Below are 18,960 nucleotides of genomic sequence, written 5' to 3'. Positions count from 1 at the left end.
TCAGAAAAGATCTCAGAGTCACGATTCAGAAAACCAGAGCCAAAGCAGCCTCAGCCCCCAGAGGTGATCTTTGGAAATGACAAAGCTCGTTGTTCCCAGAACCCAGTCCCTGCCTGTCGCATTCCTTTCTTCTGCATCTGGGAGTGGGTTACAGGTCCTCTGTTTCAGAGATCCGGGATAAATACAAAAAACAAGACAATTCCCCCCAATATGTCAGGAATCCATGCCCAGTTTCCTAGAGTGATGATGAAGTGGGAGGAATTACTGGTCTCTGTGAAGCAATATTATAAAAGAAAAAAGGCCCACTTAAGGTACCATCACATATATGACAAGAAAGTTGTAGATCAAGAGAGAGAATTCTTCCTATACATTTAGTTTTAAAAGGATTTCAGGCTAGCATATCTATTGCAGTCTCATACAATTTCCCTCTAAAATGCACATAAAAAGATGAAAACTCAGCAGCAGTGAAAAGTAAGATTGAGAGACAACTTACTGACAGACTCTGGAAAGAATTTCTACCAATTATAAGACTGATTGAGTGACTTCCCTGTTGGTCCAGTGGTTAAGACTCCACTCTCCCAATGTAGGGGGCACGGGTTCAATCCCTGGTGGGGGAACTAAGATCCTGCATGCCATGCGGCGTGGCCAAAAAAAAAAAAAAACAAAAACAGAGAGAGAGACTGATTGAGCACTGAAAAAATGATCAGTTCCCCATCAGCAGCCGCCTCCCCATTTCCCCATGTAACAGGGTAGCCTGGCCTCCCCGCAAGAAGACAGGAAGGCATATTATCTCTTATTTACTACTTGCCCTTTAGCACAGAAATTCCAGGTCTGTACAGACCTGAAAATTGGACAAGCGTTTGCCTATTGTAAGACCGCCTGTGCTTTGAAGTAACCAATAAATTGTTCCACAATACAAGATCTCTTTATTTAATACATAAAATAACATTTACTTGTTTTTCATATTTACAGAAGGGATATGTGTTCACTGTGGAATTTCTGAAAATTAAAAAAACTACAAAGAAAAAAGTAAAATGACTCCTAATGTCACTACCCAGAGATAACTATTATTAGCTTGAGAATGTGTAGCCTTTCGTTTTTATGCATTATTCTATTTTTTACAAAAATAAGAGCATGTTAGATATATAAAATTTTGTAACTTGCTTTTAGGTTTAAAATGACATAATTCATGTCATTAAATATGTTCAGAACATGAATGTTAATAAATATGTATGTGCATAGTGAATAAATATATTCCATTATTATATACAGCATACATATTATATTCCATTATTCCATTGCATGCATGTGCCATACATATCTTTAACTGGTCTCCTATTGTTGGACATTAAGGTTGTTTACTGTTTTTCTCTATTGTCAGTAATATTCTGTTGAACACGTGTCGCTTTTAATATACATCTATGTTTATTTTTCTTAGGATGCAGTTTTTAGAAGTGAAATTGCTGGGTCAAAAGAAATGCTTATTTTTTCATGTTAAACAATATTTGGATGTATTAAATAAAAATTTTAAAGTATATTGGGAATTCCCTGGTGGTCCAGTGGTTAGGACTCTATGCTTCTACTGCAAGGGGCCCAGATTCGGGCCCTGGTTGGGGAAGTAAGATCCTGTATGCCACGTGGCATGGCCAAAAAAAAAGGTATAGAACTTTTAATGCTCATCAGCTTTGAGGTTTATATTGATCCTAATTTTGGCATGTAATTGAACTTTCCAATCTGCTCACACTTGCTGATTTGATTCCACTATGAATTCTAAGATGTCATTTTCCTCTTGCAAATTTTTCTTCTACCATTTATGGTGTTTCTTCTTGAAAACGGCTAGTGAAAGCATCACCAATTGGATAAGGTGTCATTAAGTAGTCATCTGGCAGCGTGATGTCATCACAAGCATCTTCTAGCTTTTGGAATTGTTGCTTTATCACTTCTATTTCTTCCTTTAGCTCTGTTCTTCTAGTCAGTCCATGCAAAATTATCTCTTGTTGATCTTCAAAAGTAATATTGACATCTTCTGCAAGACCCAGGGTAATAGTAGCACTCACTCCATGGATTTGTGAGGGTTAAATGTGATAATCCAGGTGAAGTGCCTGCCATGATGATTGATGCAGTCAATGGGACCTTTGGCTTAGCAGATCCTAAGGGCAAGGCCTTGACTGTGAGGTCCTCAGACTCCCCAGGAGCACTCTCAGCAAAGGGAAGGGTGGTCTAAAGCCCACTGAGAGCCTCGGCACTGGTGCCCCATCGTGGTTGGTTGGGTACCTCACCTCAGGTCCCTGGGGCTCCATACCGGGCCTCAGAGCTGCATACTGTCAGCATCCCACGCCCCCCAGCTCCCTGCAGCCAACCCCCAGCCTCTGCCCAAGTGCCCAGCACACCAAGCGCTCCAGGAATGCTTCCTTTTAATTCCTTTTAGATATGATACCAAAAAGCCTCAAGAAAGATTATACCAATTTCAGTTTACAAATTTATCAGCAGTGTCTGAGGGTGACTACTTACATGGGCTACCATTAATCCTGAATATCATTATTCCTTTTTATGTCATAGGTAAAAACTTTTCTGTTTAAATTTTATTGCTTTTATTACTGTTTGGTGTTGAATGTTTTCCCATATATTTACTTGTCACTAGTGTGAATGGCATTTTCAAGCCCTTTACCCATTTTTCTGCTATCAGGTGTTTATTTTAGTTCTATTCGTATGTATTGTCTCCTCATCTATGCATCTATTAACCCTTTGTCTCTTATATGGATTGCAAATTTTTTCCCAGCTTGTACTTTGCCTTTTAATTTTGTTTATGATGTTTTTCTGCTATATAGAAGTTTAAAAAGGTTTCTATAAGCTGTAGATGACCTGCTTTCCCCCCTTGCAGCTGATACGACCAAAATGGAACCCCTGGTCTAAGTTGGGTTAATTTGATTCTTTTTCCTAAGAACTTGAATTTGAAACATCGATACACTGGAACACTTATATGATTGAAAAAAAATATAATAGAATGCTGGCTGGGAGTTGCCACCATGATATACCACAGCCTCATGCAAGTAAATGATATGGAAGAGGGAAATCTAAGAGATTTCAGAGAAAGTCACTTTGTCACTACAGGAACGAAGCAGATATATAGAGAAAAGACAAAAGAGTGAAATGACAGGAGGGATTTTGGACTGGAGGATACCAGATTGAACTGATGAGGCCTGAAGTAAGGTTCTATACTGAAAATAAGGGAATTAGTTACAAGTTTTCATATTGAACATTGAGAGTCCACAGCCCCGTTTTCTCTGTTGGCTCCCAAAACAGGGGCCCCAAAGATTAGAGATCAGAGAAATCCTCTTTGTGAAAACTGGCCTAAACAAAATGCTACACACACACACACTTAGCTGTCTCCCACCAAGAGTCAGGTTCCTGATTCATGGTCATTTCACATACAGAAAGTCTTGGTCCCCAAATGTAGAAATTCCAGTGAGATTTTTAGTAACTCACTAATAAATATGAATGGATAGCAAATAATCACTACACATTCAAGCAAAGACTCTAATATTAACAACAGAGTTCAGAATGAATAAAAGTAAAGAACTTGGAGGAAATAGAGATAATGCATTGAATAAAAGAAAACTTTAAATGACATTGTAATTTATATCCCCTGATAATCAGAGAAAATCCCATCACTGAGCATAAACAGGATGGGTTTTTTTGTTTGTTTGTTTGTTTTTGCGGCCTCTTACTGTTGTGGCCTCTCCCGTTGCGGAGCACAGGCTCTGGACGCGCAGGCTCAGCGGCCATGGCTCACGGGGCCAGCCGCTCCACGGCACATGGGATCTTCATGGACTGGGGCACGAAACCGTGTCCCCTGCATAGGCAGGCGGACTCTCAACCACTGCGCCAACAGGGAAGCCCCAAACAGGATGGTATTTTAAAGGAATATTCTGAAAACAAGGTAGAGCTCTCAGAAATTAAATATGTAATTGCTGATGTGAAAATTTAATGAAAGATTGGAAGATAAATTTGAGCAAATCTCAGTGAAATAGAAGAAAAAGAGAAAAGGGGAATAAAGGGAATACAAGGGAATAAAGACAAGAAAACTAGAGGATCATTACAAGAAGCCAAACATCCAATTACTTAAAGTTTTAGAAAGGGAGAATAGTAAAATCATAGACAAGGAAATTACAAAGTATATTAGACAACTTCCTGGAACTGAAGGATATGAGTTTCCAGATCAAAAGAACCCACTAAGTGCTCAGCACAAAGGGAAAAATTACCCATACTAGGCACATCATCATGAAATTATACAAAACCAGAGCTGGGTCCTAAAATGTTCCACGGAGAAAAAAATAACTGGTCACATACAAGGGAACAGGAATCAAAATGGCATCAAGTTCCTTAAAAATAACATTAAAACTAGAAAACAATGGCGATAGCATCCACTTCTAAAACTGGCAGCTAGACAATCAGAATAATCTTCTATAGAGTACATCTAAAACAAGTTAGATGCAATATAAAACATATTATTAAAGCACAAAAGAACTAGAGAAATAACCAAAATCTAGGAGGAGAACGAAGAGGGAATCCCAACACTCAGAGCCACATTGGCTCTGAGTGTATTTTCCACTGTGAGAGAAACAACTGTGAAACTGACCTGAAAAAGCAGCCCTGCATTTTGGGCAACATCCTGGCATGAGGAGGACAGTGATCAAATCCCAGGGTCCTCGTAGCGGGGAAAAGACTGAATAAATTACCAGCCACTCTTAAGTTGCCACACCAAAGGGTTATATCCTCAGGGTAGAGGTGAACCAGAAGTAAACCAGACCACTAATGGTCTTGGGTGGTCTGGACAAACACACACCTTAAATTTGTATTAAGGTGTTCCTGGAAAAGTAATGCCCACAGGCCCCTCCTGTAAGCAAACAAAAAGTCCTCTGGAGGAGGAAGCTATCATTCTAGGCCTCATATAATTCCTGTTAATAAAGCTTCTAATAAAATATCAAGTAAACAGGCAACTAGAACTAGATACATTAGGAAACAGGACACCATGAGCAAGAATCAAGTGAAACAATAGGCAATAGAAACATACCAAATGCGGTAGGCAAAATTCTAAGTCCCCAAGATTCCTGCCCTAGTTATTCAATCAAACATTAATCTAGGTGCTGCTGTAGTGGGATTTTGCAGACATAATTAAGGTCTCAAATCAGCTGACTTTAAGATAAGGAGATTATCCTCAGTGGGCCTGACTTAATCAGGCCTACAGAGGATAATTTACTGGACTCTTTCTGATGAAGAGATTTGAAGCATGAGAGGGATTTGGCACAAGGGAGAATCTCTGTTGCTGGCTCTGAAGATGGAGAAGGCCACGTGGCAGGGGATGCAGACAGTATCTGGGAACAAGAGCGCCCCCCAGCTGACAGTCAACACGGAAACTGCGAACTCAGTCCTACAACTGCAAGAAATTTAATTCTGTCACAACAATGTCAGCTTGGAAGAAGACTCTCAGCTACACATGAGCACGCAGCCAGCCCAAATCCTGAATTTTAGATGTGTGAAACCCCAAGCAAAGAATTCTGCCTGAATTTCTGACAGGCAGAACTGTGAGCTGGTAATTGGTTGTTGATTTAAGTGACTAAATTTGTAGTAACTTGTTATACAACAATAGAAAAATCATAATCCACAAAGACCTGGGAAATTGGAACAATGTGTAATCAAATATAAAAGAGCTACGCTTGCTGTACTTAAAGAAAAAAAAGAAAAGCTTTAAAAGATCAACACGAGGGCTTCCCTGGTGGTGCAGTGGTTGAGAGTCTGCCTGCCGTTGCAGGGGACATGGGTTCGTGCCCCGGTCTGGGAGGATCCCACGTGCCGTGGAGCGGCTGGGCCCGTGAGCCATGGCCGCTGAGCCTGTGCTCTGCAGTGGGAGAGGCCACAACAGTGAGAGGTCTGTGTACCGCAAAAAAAAAAAAATTTTAAAAAAAGATCAACACGAAATAAGAAGCCATGAAATTTGTCACAGAGTTCTACAGTCATCCACAGTAGAGTGATCAGGATCAGATTTACTCTCCTGGCTTAAGCAACTATAAAACTGGATAAATAAATGAATCAATTGTTTTCAGGCTGGACAACAGGAAGCACAGGACTATTATCATAAAGAGAAAAGAAATAAATGAGGTGCTCCCCCCAGTTGCCCCAACTTATTGCTGGGAGGTGTTTTCAAGCTACAGCGCAGAGTGAGGGGGAACCCAAACACGGCCTGAATTTGAAAAGTCAAAGAACAAGATTCAGGGAGGCCTAAGCAGCTGGTAATCATGGGACAGAGTACCAGAGAGGAGAAAGCTGCAGAGGGAAAACTCCAGAGGTCTGCAGAAGTGTTCCCTTGAGTCTTAGGCTTATTACTCCTGTGCATGCATGAGAGGAAACTACCAGGCACAGGAAATAGAATCACTGTAAACCATTAGGCTGAACAATTTCCAAAGCTCCCATAGGGATGGGAGTATTCTGTGTTCTCACCAGCCAGAGTGAAAAACTTCATCTCACAAAGGGCATACGGTAGAGTTGTCAGGAAGATAGCACCATAGCAGAGGAGATATATTAAATCTTGAGTAAAGGACACTGTAATGAGGCTTAAAGGCTCCTTAACATTGGTCTTGGCAAAGATTTTTTAGATATGACACCAAAAGTGCAAGCAACAAATGCAAAAATGAACAAGTGGGATGATATCAAACTAAAGAGCTCTGTACAACAAAAGAAATCAGAAAAATAAAAAGGCAACCTATAGAATGGGAGAAAATATTTGCAAGCCATCTCTCTGATAGGGGGTTAATATCTAACATATGTAACGGACTCATACAATTCAATAGCAAAAAAAAAAAAGCAAAAACCCAAAACCAAAAACCTAACCAATCTGATTCAAAAATGGGCAAAGGACTTGAATAGATGTTTTTCTAAAGAAGATATATGAATGGCCAACTGGTACATGAAAAGTTGCTCAACATCACTAATCATCAGGGAAATGCAAATCAAACCCACAATGAGATGTCACCTCACACCAGTCAGAATGGCTGTTGTCAAAAAGACAAGAGATAAGTGCTGATGAGGGTGTGGAGGAAAGGGAACCCTCTTGCACTGTTGGTGGGAATGGAAATTGGTATGGTATGGAGGTTCCTCAGAAAACTAAAAATAGAAATACGATGTGATTCAGCAATCACACTTCTGGGTGTACATCTGAAGGAAATGAAAACACTGTCTCAAAGAAATATCCATACCACATTCATTGCAGCATTATTCACAATAGCTAAGACATGGAAACAACCTAAATGTCCACTGATGGATGAATTGATAAGGAAAATATGAGATATGTATATATATATATATCACATTTAACACACACACACACACACACACACACACACACTAGAATATTATTCGGCCACAAAAAAGAAGGAAATCCTGCTCTTTGCGACAACATGGATGAATCTTGAGGGCATTATGCTACATTAAGTAAGTCAGACAGAGAAAGACAAATACTGTATATTCTTACTTATATGCAGAATCTGAAAAAGCTGAACTCATAGAGAGTAGAGTGGTGTTTGCAGGGGCTGGGGGGTAGGGAAAATGGAGAGATGTTGGTCAAATGTACAAACTCCCAACTAAATAAAATATGACTAAGTTCTGGAGATCTGATACACAGCATGGTGACTATAATTAACAATACTGTATTATATATTTGAAAATTGTTAAGAGAGTAGATCTTAAATATTCTCCCCACAGAAAAGAAGTGGTAGTTATATGAGGGGATGGAGGTGTTACCTTATGGTGGTAATAATTTTGTAATATATATGTGTATCAAATCATGTTGTAAACCTTGAACTTATGTACATTATATGACAATAATATCTCAATAAAGCTGGGGCGAAATGTAAAAAATATAGTTTAAACAGACAAAACAACAGGTGGACCTACCTATATCTACAAAAAATGAACTTTAAATGAACATTCACAAATAGGTTGAAAGCTAAAAGATGGAAAATAATATATAAATAATACTATAAGAAATCCAGAGTGACTATACTAAATACAGTTCAAAATAAATAGTTTTATTAGAGAGAAAGAGGGGCATTTCTTAATGATAATAAACAATACATTAGGAGGACATAAAAATTCTAACTCTACGTGTGCCTAAAACACAGCCAAAAATGTCAATGAAACAAATTTGTCTATATTAAAGAGAGAAAAAGATAAACACACAAACATAATCAGAAGTAAACACCCCATCTCAATAACTGATAGAGCTAGACAGAAAATAAGTAAGCATACAGAAGATTTGTAGAACACTATCAACCACTTTAACCAAACTGGCATTTATAAAATACAACACCAAACAACTGCAGAATATACATCCTCCTTTCTTTTTACATACGTATGGAATGTACACCAACATAGACCATATACAAGGACATAAATCAAGTTTTAATACATTTCAGAAGTTTGTTTTGAGAGTTTACTTTTCTGATTGCAATGAAAGTACATTAGATATCAATTACAATAATAAAGCTAGAGAAGCCCTAATTATTTGGAAATAAAACGACATATTTCTAAATAACTCATGGCACAAATAAATCAAAAGGGAAGGTAGATAATATTTCAAATGGAAAGAAAATGGAAATACGAAATAGCAAACTTTGTTATTGGCAGCTAAAGCATGCTTGGAATTAATTCATAATAAATGCTTATATTACAGAAAAAGAATGGGTAAAAATAATTGTTACATTTCTATCTTATGATCCTAGAAAAAATAATACCAAACTGAATCCAAAGTTAGTAGAAAGGAAATTATCAAGATAAGAGCAGACATCAATGAAATGAAAAATATAAAAATTGTACTAAGTCAAACGTTGGTTTTTTTAAGAGGTTAATAAAATCGATGAAACCCTAGCAAGACAGACCAAAAAAAAAAAAAGAGAGAGAGAGAATAAAACCAAACAACCAGTATTAGGAATGAAGGAGCAGATATCCCTATAGATTCTACAGATGTCAAAAGGGAAATAGTATGCCAATACATTAGACAAACGAGATAAAATGCACTTGAAAAACAAAACGGTCAAAACTGATACAAGATGAAATAGAAAATCTGAATAGCCTTATATGTGTCAAAGTAATTGAAATTATTATTAGAAACATCTATGCAAACAAAACCCCAGGCTCAAATTATTTCACTGGTAAATTCTATTGAACATCTCAAAAAGAAATAATAACAATTTTACACAAGGTCTTTCAGAAAATAGAATAACCCTGATACTAAAACTTGTCAAAGGCATTCCAATAAGGGAAGCACAAATCCAAAAATATTGTATCAAGTATTAGCAATTGTATCTAGCAATATGTAAAATATAAAATACTTCATGACTGAGTGGAATTATCCTAGCAATATAAGGTAAAAATATTCTACATAATTCACCATATTAACAGAAAGTAAGATTAAATATTGAAAAATTATATTTCATAAAAATTAAAAAGTTCTCCTCCTCACAAGATACCATTTAGGAAATGAATAGGCAGGCTCTAGGCCAGATGCTATGTTTGTCATGGTCTCCAGGTTTCCTGTAAAAACCACAAGCATAGCTGAAACATAATTCTTTTTTTTTTTTTTTTTGCGGTACGCGGGCCTCTCACTGTTGTGGCCTCTCCCATTGTGGAGCACAGGCTCCGGACGCGCAGGCTCAGCGGCCATGGCTCACGGGTCCAGCCGCTCCGCGGCATGTGGGATCTTCCCGGACCGGGGCACGAACACGCGTCCCCTAGCATCGGCAGGCGGACTCTCAACCACTGCGCCACCAGGGAAGCCCTGAAACATAATTCTTTAAAGGCATGGTAGTATTGCTGATTCTCCCACACCTATGTGACTCCCCAGAGGGCTTTCCAACATGAGCTCCTAAATGCTCGGCTTCCAAGCTTCACCACAGAAATCAAAGGGTGTCTGAAAGACCTCAGAAGCCTGCCTCCTTACAGGAGTACTTCTTGGCCGCTTCATGGACTGTAAGGACTGATGACCCGGCCACAGAGAATCGCTAACCTTGACATGGTTTACCCACCAGCTATGGCTTCTTGACACCATTAATATCCTTTGTTGTGTTGCTCAGTGACATATCCAGGAGATTATGTTTTGTGCTACAAGCAACAACTATAGGTCAAAAAAGCAGTTTTAAAAAATTAGCTATTTAGCCAACATGCTATGTTCTTAGTATAATGATTAATTTCCTGGCATTACCCACCATAGAGGCATTCACTGTAGGCTGAAGGGCACCATAATATGAGAAACCAATGCCCTGGACAAACAGATACTTCATTTTGGGATGGGGTGGTGGTAGCAGTCTTGAAGGTGAATCTCCACAGGCAGTTATTGGGCACAGGCCTGCTTGTCAACTGCAACGAAGAGCAGAGTAAGGGTTGGGCTTGGCTAATGCTAGGAGGGCTTCAGGGGTGCCTATAACGAATCACAAGTTTGTGGTGTGAACATCTGGACAATGAGTGATCTGTGAGTATGGTGTTTAATGAAATTATGTGGCAAGAAAGGTTTCTTGGCTCTATAACAAGCACATATTGCAAAGAGCTGTAAAGCCAATCCTAATACTATTTCTTTTATTCTCAGGAGACTGCTGTGTAGCAGGCAAAGGCCAAGATGGGTCCTTCTGCTTGGACAAGTGGTGGAAAGCAGAGAGAGAGAGTAGATCACCAGGCAGTGGGGAGACAAGAGGAAACCTGTGTCTGGACCGTCTAGTTCTCTGTTCTAACTCTGACTTACCTTCATCGCACTCCTTTGTCTCTCCACGACGTTTAGCAGGGTATGGTTTTCAGAGCCAGTGGCCCAAGCATCCAGTCATCATGTGAGAACTGGACCCAGCTGCACCTTAGGGAAGCACGCCTAAACGTCTAGTATTTATGGAAGAAGCTGCATGTGGCTACTCGTTAAGGGTACTCTGTGCTAGGCACTGTGCTAAACTGCAGTTTACAGGCAAACATTGCCTTAATCCTTGTGAAAACCCAAAGATGACAGAACTCTTATTATTCCCATTTTACAGATGAGGAAACATGTTTAGAGGGAATAAATGGATGTCCAAGATCACATGGCCAGTAAGTGGTGAACTGCTATCTTGAACCCAGCCCATCTAATTCTGTTATTCAGGTTATCTGGACAGCCTCTTACCAGCCCTCTATGAAAAGGCCCAGAAGCAGCAGAGGGTTGTCTTTGAGCATCCGATGGTCGAGTGAAAACCTCAAATGTTGACACTCACAGGGGAGGGTGAATAGTTACTGTTCATAAAAATGAATCTCAGATTTCCACACCATGTGATGTGACAGCTATTTTTAACTTAATACAGGGCATGAAAGTGTTTCTAAGAATTGTATTTTCTTTTTCTTTAATTGAAGTATAGTTGATTTACAATGTTGTGTTAATTTCTGCTGTACAGCAAAGTGATTCAGTTATACATATACATGCATTCTTTTTTATATTCTTTTCCATTACGGTTTATCACAGGATATTGTATATGGCTCCCTGGGCTATACAGTAGGACCTCGTTGTTTATGCAGTCTCTATATAATAGTTGGCTTCTGCTAACCCCAAACTCCCAATGCTTCCTTCCCCCACCCCTCCTATGTATTTTCTTTTGAGTTCACCACTTGGAACAGAATTTACGTAGAATATACTTATTAAAACAGTTATTCAACTACTGATAATTCTATGGTGCTCTATCAAATATAAGATCATTAGACTTATTGGTGTTTCATCTGAGAATGAGATTAATCATTGTATTTACAATGGAATACATTAACAAATAAATCTATTCATGGAGAGTTCCCTGGCGGTCCAGTGGTTAGTACTCGGCTCTTTCACCACCATGACCAGGTTCAATCCCTGGTCAGGGAACTAAAATCCCGCAAGACAGACAGCACGTAAAAAGTTTGAAAAAGAAATAAATCCATTCATTAATATTTAATAATCATTAAGAACTGCTTGAATTGCATGCCTTAAGGCCAGAGAGTGGCTTATATGTAATATTCCTATTTATGTTTTCACAAGAGAGGACCGAAGGATATATTCCACAGAAAGAATCATGGGATTAACCAATAATCCCTGCTTCGAGTCCTTTTTTGGGAATGAGGCAGGGTATAAATAATCAATGAAATCAGCATGACCATAGATGTTACAGAAAAACCCAAACAAACTTTTTGGCTAAACCAATATTTCTTCCATCACTCCTCAATCTTCCTGTGTAAGTCTCTGCCCCAAGTTCATGCCAATTGCTGTGCAGCCCTCTGCTCCCCGTCCCCATTGCTGTTCCCTTCTGACCTGTAGACATTTGCCCACTACGAATGGAGCCTTCTGTAGCCTAGTCATGTTCAGCTCCGCCTCAGCTACCACCATCACTCTGGGAAGTCAACTGTGCCTACAATGCACGCAGCCGACTTCCTGGTGTCAAGCCCTTACTTTCTCAGAGCCAATGAGGGAGTCCTCTTTCCCCACCACCTCAACCCGGTAGTCCCCCCGCCGGGGTCACTCCCCTCACCGTTACCATTGGAAACCGCTCCTCTGGAACCCCTGATTCAAGCCCCCCCACCCCACTGACCACATCCTCTATCCCTCCAGCTCTCTGTGGAATCATCTTCTCTTGGATGCCTCACACACACCTTCAAGTTAGTAGGATTACAGGTGACAGGAGCCACAAGCATGCCCACGGATTTAAATTCTTGAATAACCTGGACAGGTGTTAGCAGCACAGGGCTTCTTCTGCCGTGAGAGGTTTTGGCGCTGGATGAGGCCATGTGGGACTCCTTCCGGGCGCTGGGGCCCAGGCACCAGCTGTCCTTCCTGCGATACAACATTTCACGAACCTGAGAATTGGTGTCATCTTCAAAGAGGTGACTGAGCTGCGAGTTGTCGGCCACTGCCCTCCAAATCCTGCCGTTGCTGGTGGCTGGAGCTCATGTATTAGAGAATGGCAGAGAGGAGAACCTGCGTGGACAAGCTCAGGTGCTGGGCAGAGCGCTTTTCGTGCGCGCGGTGGTCCACGTGGCTCTCAGGGAAGTGCGGCTTGGTTTCCGTGCGGCAGGAGGGTGTATGCTTCCTAAGCCCACAAGAGTTCTGACAGCTTCTATTTCCAGCATGATGGTTTGCTCTGTAGACCTAGCTTGATCGTTCAGCTGTCCTGAGCCTTCCAAGACACCGTCACCGGTGCTTATTCCCGCCAACTCTGTCTCCATAACGCAGCCGCTAGCTGGTCAGGAAGCAGCCCTCGCGACACCATAGACATTGCGACCTTAACCTAGAAGTGTGGGTGTTAGGTCATCCTAATGACTGGACCAGCATGTAACACTAACATACTCTCTGGAATGGTTGATAATACGTAATGTGTGTGAGAATGTAGAACAACTAGAACTTTCCTACATTGTTGGTGATGTGGGAAAAGGTTACAACCACTTTGGAAAAAAGTCTGACCGTTTCTTTTTTTTTTTTTTTTTTTGCGGTACGTGGGCCTCTCACTGTTGTGGCCTCTCCCATTGTGGAGCACAGGCTCCGGACGCGCAGGCTCAGCGGCCATGGTTCACGGGCCCAGCCGCTCCGCGGCATGTGGGATCTTCCCGGACCGGGGCACGAACCCGCGTCCCCTGCTTCGGCAGGCGGACTCCCAACCACTGCGCCACCAGGGAAGCCCCATGACCGTTTCTTATAAAACTAACATACTCCTGCTTTGTGACCCAGCCATTCTTCTTCTGGGTATTTATTCAAGAAAAATAAAATTATATCTACCCACCCACACACACAAGCACACACACAATGTGCACCAGAATGTTTACATCACTTTTATTCATAAGAGCCCAAACTGGAAATAGCTCAGAAAAATGGATAAACAAACCATTGTATCTTCATTCATTCAGCAAAAACCAAAACGAACTTCTGAAACACACAATCACATGGATGGATCTCACAGGTACTATGCTGAATGAAGAACCCAGACACAAAAGAGAACATACTGTATATGTATATGTTTATGTACATGTATATGTTTATGTCTGTGTATAAGTTTATGTATATGTATTTGGATATGTATATGAAGTTCTAGATGAGTCAGAATTCTGGTTGCCCATGGAGGAGGGGCAGGATTGATTGCAAAGGGAACTCTGGACATGGGTGTAGATTACATGGATGTATCCATTTTTCAAAATTGTGCAGTTGAAATACGTACATTTTAACATATGCCATTCTTACCAATAAAAGAAGTGTACAAATGTAATAATCAAGTAGCTTGGGAATTGGGCGGGAGATATAGATGAAACAAAAATGGCAGAATGTTGATACTTGTGGAAGCTAGGTAATGGGTACATGGGGTTTCCCATTATTTTGCTTATTCTGTTTTATGTTTGAAATTTTCTGTAATTAAAAAAAAAATTTTTTTAAAAAGAAACAAAGGATGAAAGAATGAAGGAAAGAAGGCAGCCATTATTAATCCTCACGGTGTCCTTGCCTTAGAATCCGCTTTAGTCCATGAGTAGTCTCTAATAATCAGTCAGAAGCACATGTGAGATAACGTGTTTTTTTGCCCTTGGCCTGTAGCATACACTTCTGAGTTTGTCACACACACACACACACACACACACACACACACACACACAGAGCGAAAAAAAATAACTAGAACAACTTACTCCAATATATTAGACTGTTTAGCTTCAGGTGGTAGGATTATGAGTGATCTTTATCCTCTCTCTATTTTTCTGTATCTTCCAAATATATAACTATGAATATGCATTTCTTTTATAATCAGAAAAGTAAACCGTACAAAAATTTTAAAATATCACTTTCATTGAGTTTCTCCTGTATTGTTACTATGGTTTCAAAAACTCAACAGGCTTTACCACATTATCACTCTCAGGAAAAACAATGCTGCTAATCATATTATTGGTTAGCAAAAAAAGCTTTTGCCAAGGTATGAGCCTCCAGGGTACTTTTTTTGTGAAGATAAAAATGCAATACTGCACAGGAGATCTGCTTATTAGACATTGGGCACGCTCTCTGTAGAACCAAAATAACTCTTCAGAGATTTCCTGCCAAATTCACAGCTAAACTGTTATGCAAATGTAACTACATCTAAATTAAAAGTGCTGAGATGATACAGCCAACGGACTTTGAAGTATGATTGCTTTTGGTGGTGTAGGCAGAAAGGTTGTGATGTTTTAAAGTAAACAAGATGTATCACACTTTATTTTGCTTCCTGTTTGGTCGGGGGTTTATAGTATGCAGGAAAGAAAAAATGATAAATGAAAATAAAATAGTGCGAAGCCCTCGTAAAGGAAAAGAAAAAAAACTGGACATGAACTTAGTTGCAGGTGGAGTCTGTAAGCCTTGGAATCATACATTAAAGAAGGATGATAGTCTTTGTGTTATATAGGTTAAATTCTTCATTATTTAACTTCCTTATGTTTATGTCTTGCCTCCCCAACTTGATTTTTTAAATAGCTAGCTCCCAAGAGCAGAGAATCTATCTTTTACTCCTGGCTACTTGTCATTGGGCTATAAGCTCCGAAGAAGGCACACTCCATCTTCTCCATAGTTATACCCTTAGAACCTAGTTCGGTGCCTGAGACATAGTCGGCATTCAATATTTGCTGAATAAATGAACGACTACTTCCAACAGCATGTTTTCTGGTGCCTTGCCCATAGTAGACATTCAGTAGATATGTGTATTGAAGAAGTTATCCATTAATCCATTTATTCATCTCACGGATATTATTGAGTGTCTGCTATGTGCCAGGCACTCTGCCAGGTGCTGAGGACATGTCATTGAGCAAAGTAACATCCCTGCTCTCATGGGACTTACATTCTAATGAAAACAATACCATCTAGACAACATAACAGAATGTAATTTTTACTTTTCATTGACATAAATGACAACTTTTCCCCATTTTCAATGTTACCATACTAAACAACTCTTGGGTGCATTGGGTCAACATTTCACTTCTATGGCACTTCACGTTGGTAGGTGAATGTGATTAAGAGTGGTTTAAGGTGACAAGTATAAGCACACGTAATTCTGGCAATTGGAGGACTTTCCAAGGTAACACATGCAAATTGCTACAGAATATACCATTCTTAAAGACTGCATGCTATGAACCAGGGGAGAAATGGTTTCCAATAGAAACAGAAATTCCTTTTATTGACAAAGATGAATTGTTCCACTATGACTCTCCTTTTTCTCATTTCCTGGCTAGTCGAGATCAATCAATACTCCTTAGACAGTACCCATTTAAGGCTCTGACAAGTGTTATTTTTTTAGAGGTCATTCTTTAAACTTCTCATTAATGAAAAGCAGTATTGTAGCATCTATCACCACTTCCACTCTGTTTCTTAGCCTTATTCCGTCTGGGCCTGATATTACAAACAGCTGAAATCAGTACATTGTGATATTATGCAAATGTCCTTTGGCAGATTGAGCTAAGAATAGTGTGCATTGGGCTACTTCACTTTATTTGGTGCATAGATGAATTTGGCATTTTTAGATTAGAGAACTTTACAGACATTTAAAAACACATCTCTGCATTAGATATGTCTTTCCTTATGAAGGGTTAAATAAACACCAATCTGTGGAACAACTTTAAACTTGCTGAGTTCAAAACTAGGAATTCAGGGAGAAAGAAAAAAGATGGCATCTCACTGGGAAAGCAGATATTGGTGTGTTTCATGTTGTCCTTTTGGATGAGTTACAGAAGCATGGGCTGGATGCCCAGTAGAGCTTGGTGGATTCAGCCGTGGTCGATCTACTGTAGCCAAAAGATGCTGATTATGGCTCACTGCAATCCTGGAGGGAACTTTCTAGTGTCATACATCAGAGCTGAAAATTTGGTCTTGACCTGTTCAACAATTTTTTAATGACTTGGAGGAGGACATCCATAACATATGTATAAAATCTGCTCATCACAAGAACTTGGCAAGGACAGTGAATGTATTTTTGTGACATAATCAGGAGCCTTAAAGATCTTTCCAAGCTAAACACTTCCTCTGAATCTAAAAGCTGAACCTTGACTGATATAAATAAATATATATTTTTTAACATCTTTACTGGAGTCTAACACGCTTTACAATGGCGTGTTAGTTTCTGCTGTATAACAAAGTGAGTCAGCTATATGTATACAGATATATAAATAAATATAAAACTTTATATTTATGTTGAGAAAAAGCCTGTTCTTATTTTAGGGGAATTCTTAGTCAAAGATGAGGGAATACTTCTCCTTTCCAGGCTCTGAATTGATCAACTGATTATTTTCATAAGGGAGCAAGTGAAAGATTTTGAACTCAAAAAAAAAAAGAATTTTTCAACAAAAGATAATAGAGATAATATTAAAGAGCAATTAGTTTTGACCTGTAATGGTTTTTCAATCCTATTTATAATGTTTCTTGCTGAAAAGTATAAACCCCACCCTTCTTCACTCTCTCAGAAGAACCAAGCTCCGTTGGCATCACCTGTTTATTTCATCTTAGTCTTAACGTCTAATCGGAGTTTCCCTTTCTCATTTGGGACAGCGAGAAGTGGGCTTCCTCTATACTTAAAAATTACAAAATAGCCAGCATACGTATTTCCTCAGGACAGAAAGCAAGATATAGCATTTTTTGCAGAGCACCTCATGTTTTGTTCCCTTCCCTTGTAAAGCGTGCAATGCATAAATTATCATTTGGGAAAAGAATGGCCAAGTACTGGTAATATCACTCTGTAGGAATATGAATGAGAGTTTATTAAACCTATTTTTTTTTAAAAAATAAAGGATTGTCCATGGAAAATTAGCAAAAAGCTCCTGGCTTGGAAGGATAGGATTTTTCAAGTGACTCCTGGCACAGTACTGAAAGGAGTATACTTGGAAAAAAAGAAACTGAAAGTACTGAAAGTAGAAATGAGTAAAGTATAAGATGTAGCTTCCCAAAAAGCTAGTGCAGCCTTGGTTTTATTAACCAAAATGACATGTCCAAGAAAAAGAGTTAATTGGTCTGCTTTGTTATATGCTAGTCAGGCCATCCTTGTGAACTGTGTTCTGTTCTGGACACTGTAGTTTGAGAGAGATTGACGATGAGGAACATATCCAAATTCTGCTATCCTTAGAGAGGATGACAATTCTGGAAGTTACGTGATATGGGAAATGGGAGAAGGACCTGGGCAAGTTTAATCAAGAGAAGAAAAGACTAAAGGAGGACACAGTAGTGAACTTCAGTTGTTGAAGCCCTTATGGCAAAGGATGAATGCAATCATTCTCTGGCCTCTACAGATTAACAGCAGGACTGAGGAGGGAAGCAATATTTGGCTCAAATCAGGAGAGACCCATTTAGCAGGACTCTTCAAAAAAGGAATGGGCTATCCTAGGAGACAGAGATGTGCCTACAAATGGAGGTGCTCAAGTACGTTAGGAATGTGTTTGAAGAGGGAATCTCAACATTAGATGGGGTTGGAACAAATTAGTCCTATGGTCTCCCCCAGTCCTAATATTCTAAACTTGGTCAATGACGTTAGAGACCTAGTTCTGAACAACATTAAAAGAATCTTCTGTTCTTGCCTAGCACCTCATATCTAATCAGTTAGTGAGTTCCTTTACAATGTGTCTTGTATCATTCTTGCATTATTATTCTACAGTGATCTGAATATTACAATATTCTCCTAATTGAAAAGATACATCAAAATTAAAATGTCCACATCCTTTGGGGAGCATTGTTTACAAAAATTGTTTACAATGATGGTTAAACATCTTTTTCCATCTCTATACACAGGTGTCATTGTCGTGTAACATTGTTGCAACTTCCATCAAAAGGTGACTTATCTTCCCACTCCTTTAGTCTGGGATGCTATGAGTTTTCTCTGACCAATAGAATGTGGTAGAATTAATATTGTGTGACTTCCGGACTTCCCTAGTGGTGCAGTGGTTAAGAATCTGCCTGCC

At 39.5% G+C, this 18,960-nt stretch overlaps 1 pseudogene; it reads right to left on the bottom strand.

Moving 5' to 3' along the window:
* Nucleotides 1-1,669: 1,669 nt before the first annotated feature.
* LOC136142273 (prefoldin subunit 4 pseudogene) lies at nucleotides 1,670-12,870 on the bottom strand (annotated as a pseudogene).
* Between the last annotated feature and the right edge of the window lie 6,090 nt (nucleotides 12,871-18,960).

The sequence above is a fragment of the Phocoena phocoena genome, chromosome X (assembly GCF_963924675.1).
Source record: "Phocoena phocoena chromosome X, mPhoPho1.1, whole genome shotgun sequence".
Classification (NCBI taxonomy): domain Eukaryota; kingdom Metazoa; phylum Chordata; class Mammalia; order Artiodactyla; family Phocoenidae; genus Phocoena; species Phocoena phocoena.
Note: the sequence above shows the minus strand (reverse complement) of the source record. Positions and strands in the feature narration are given on the sequence as shown.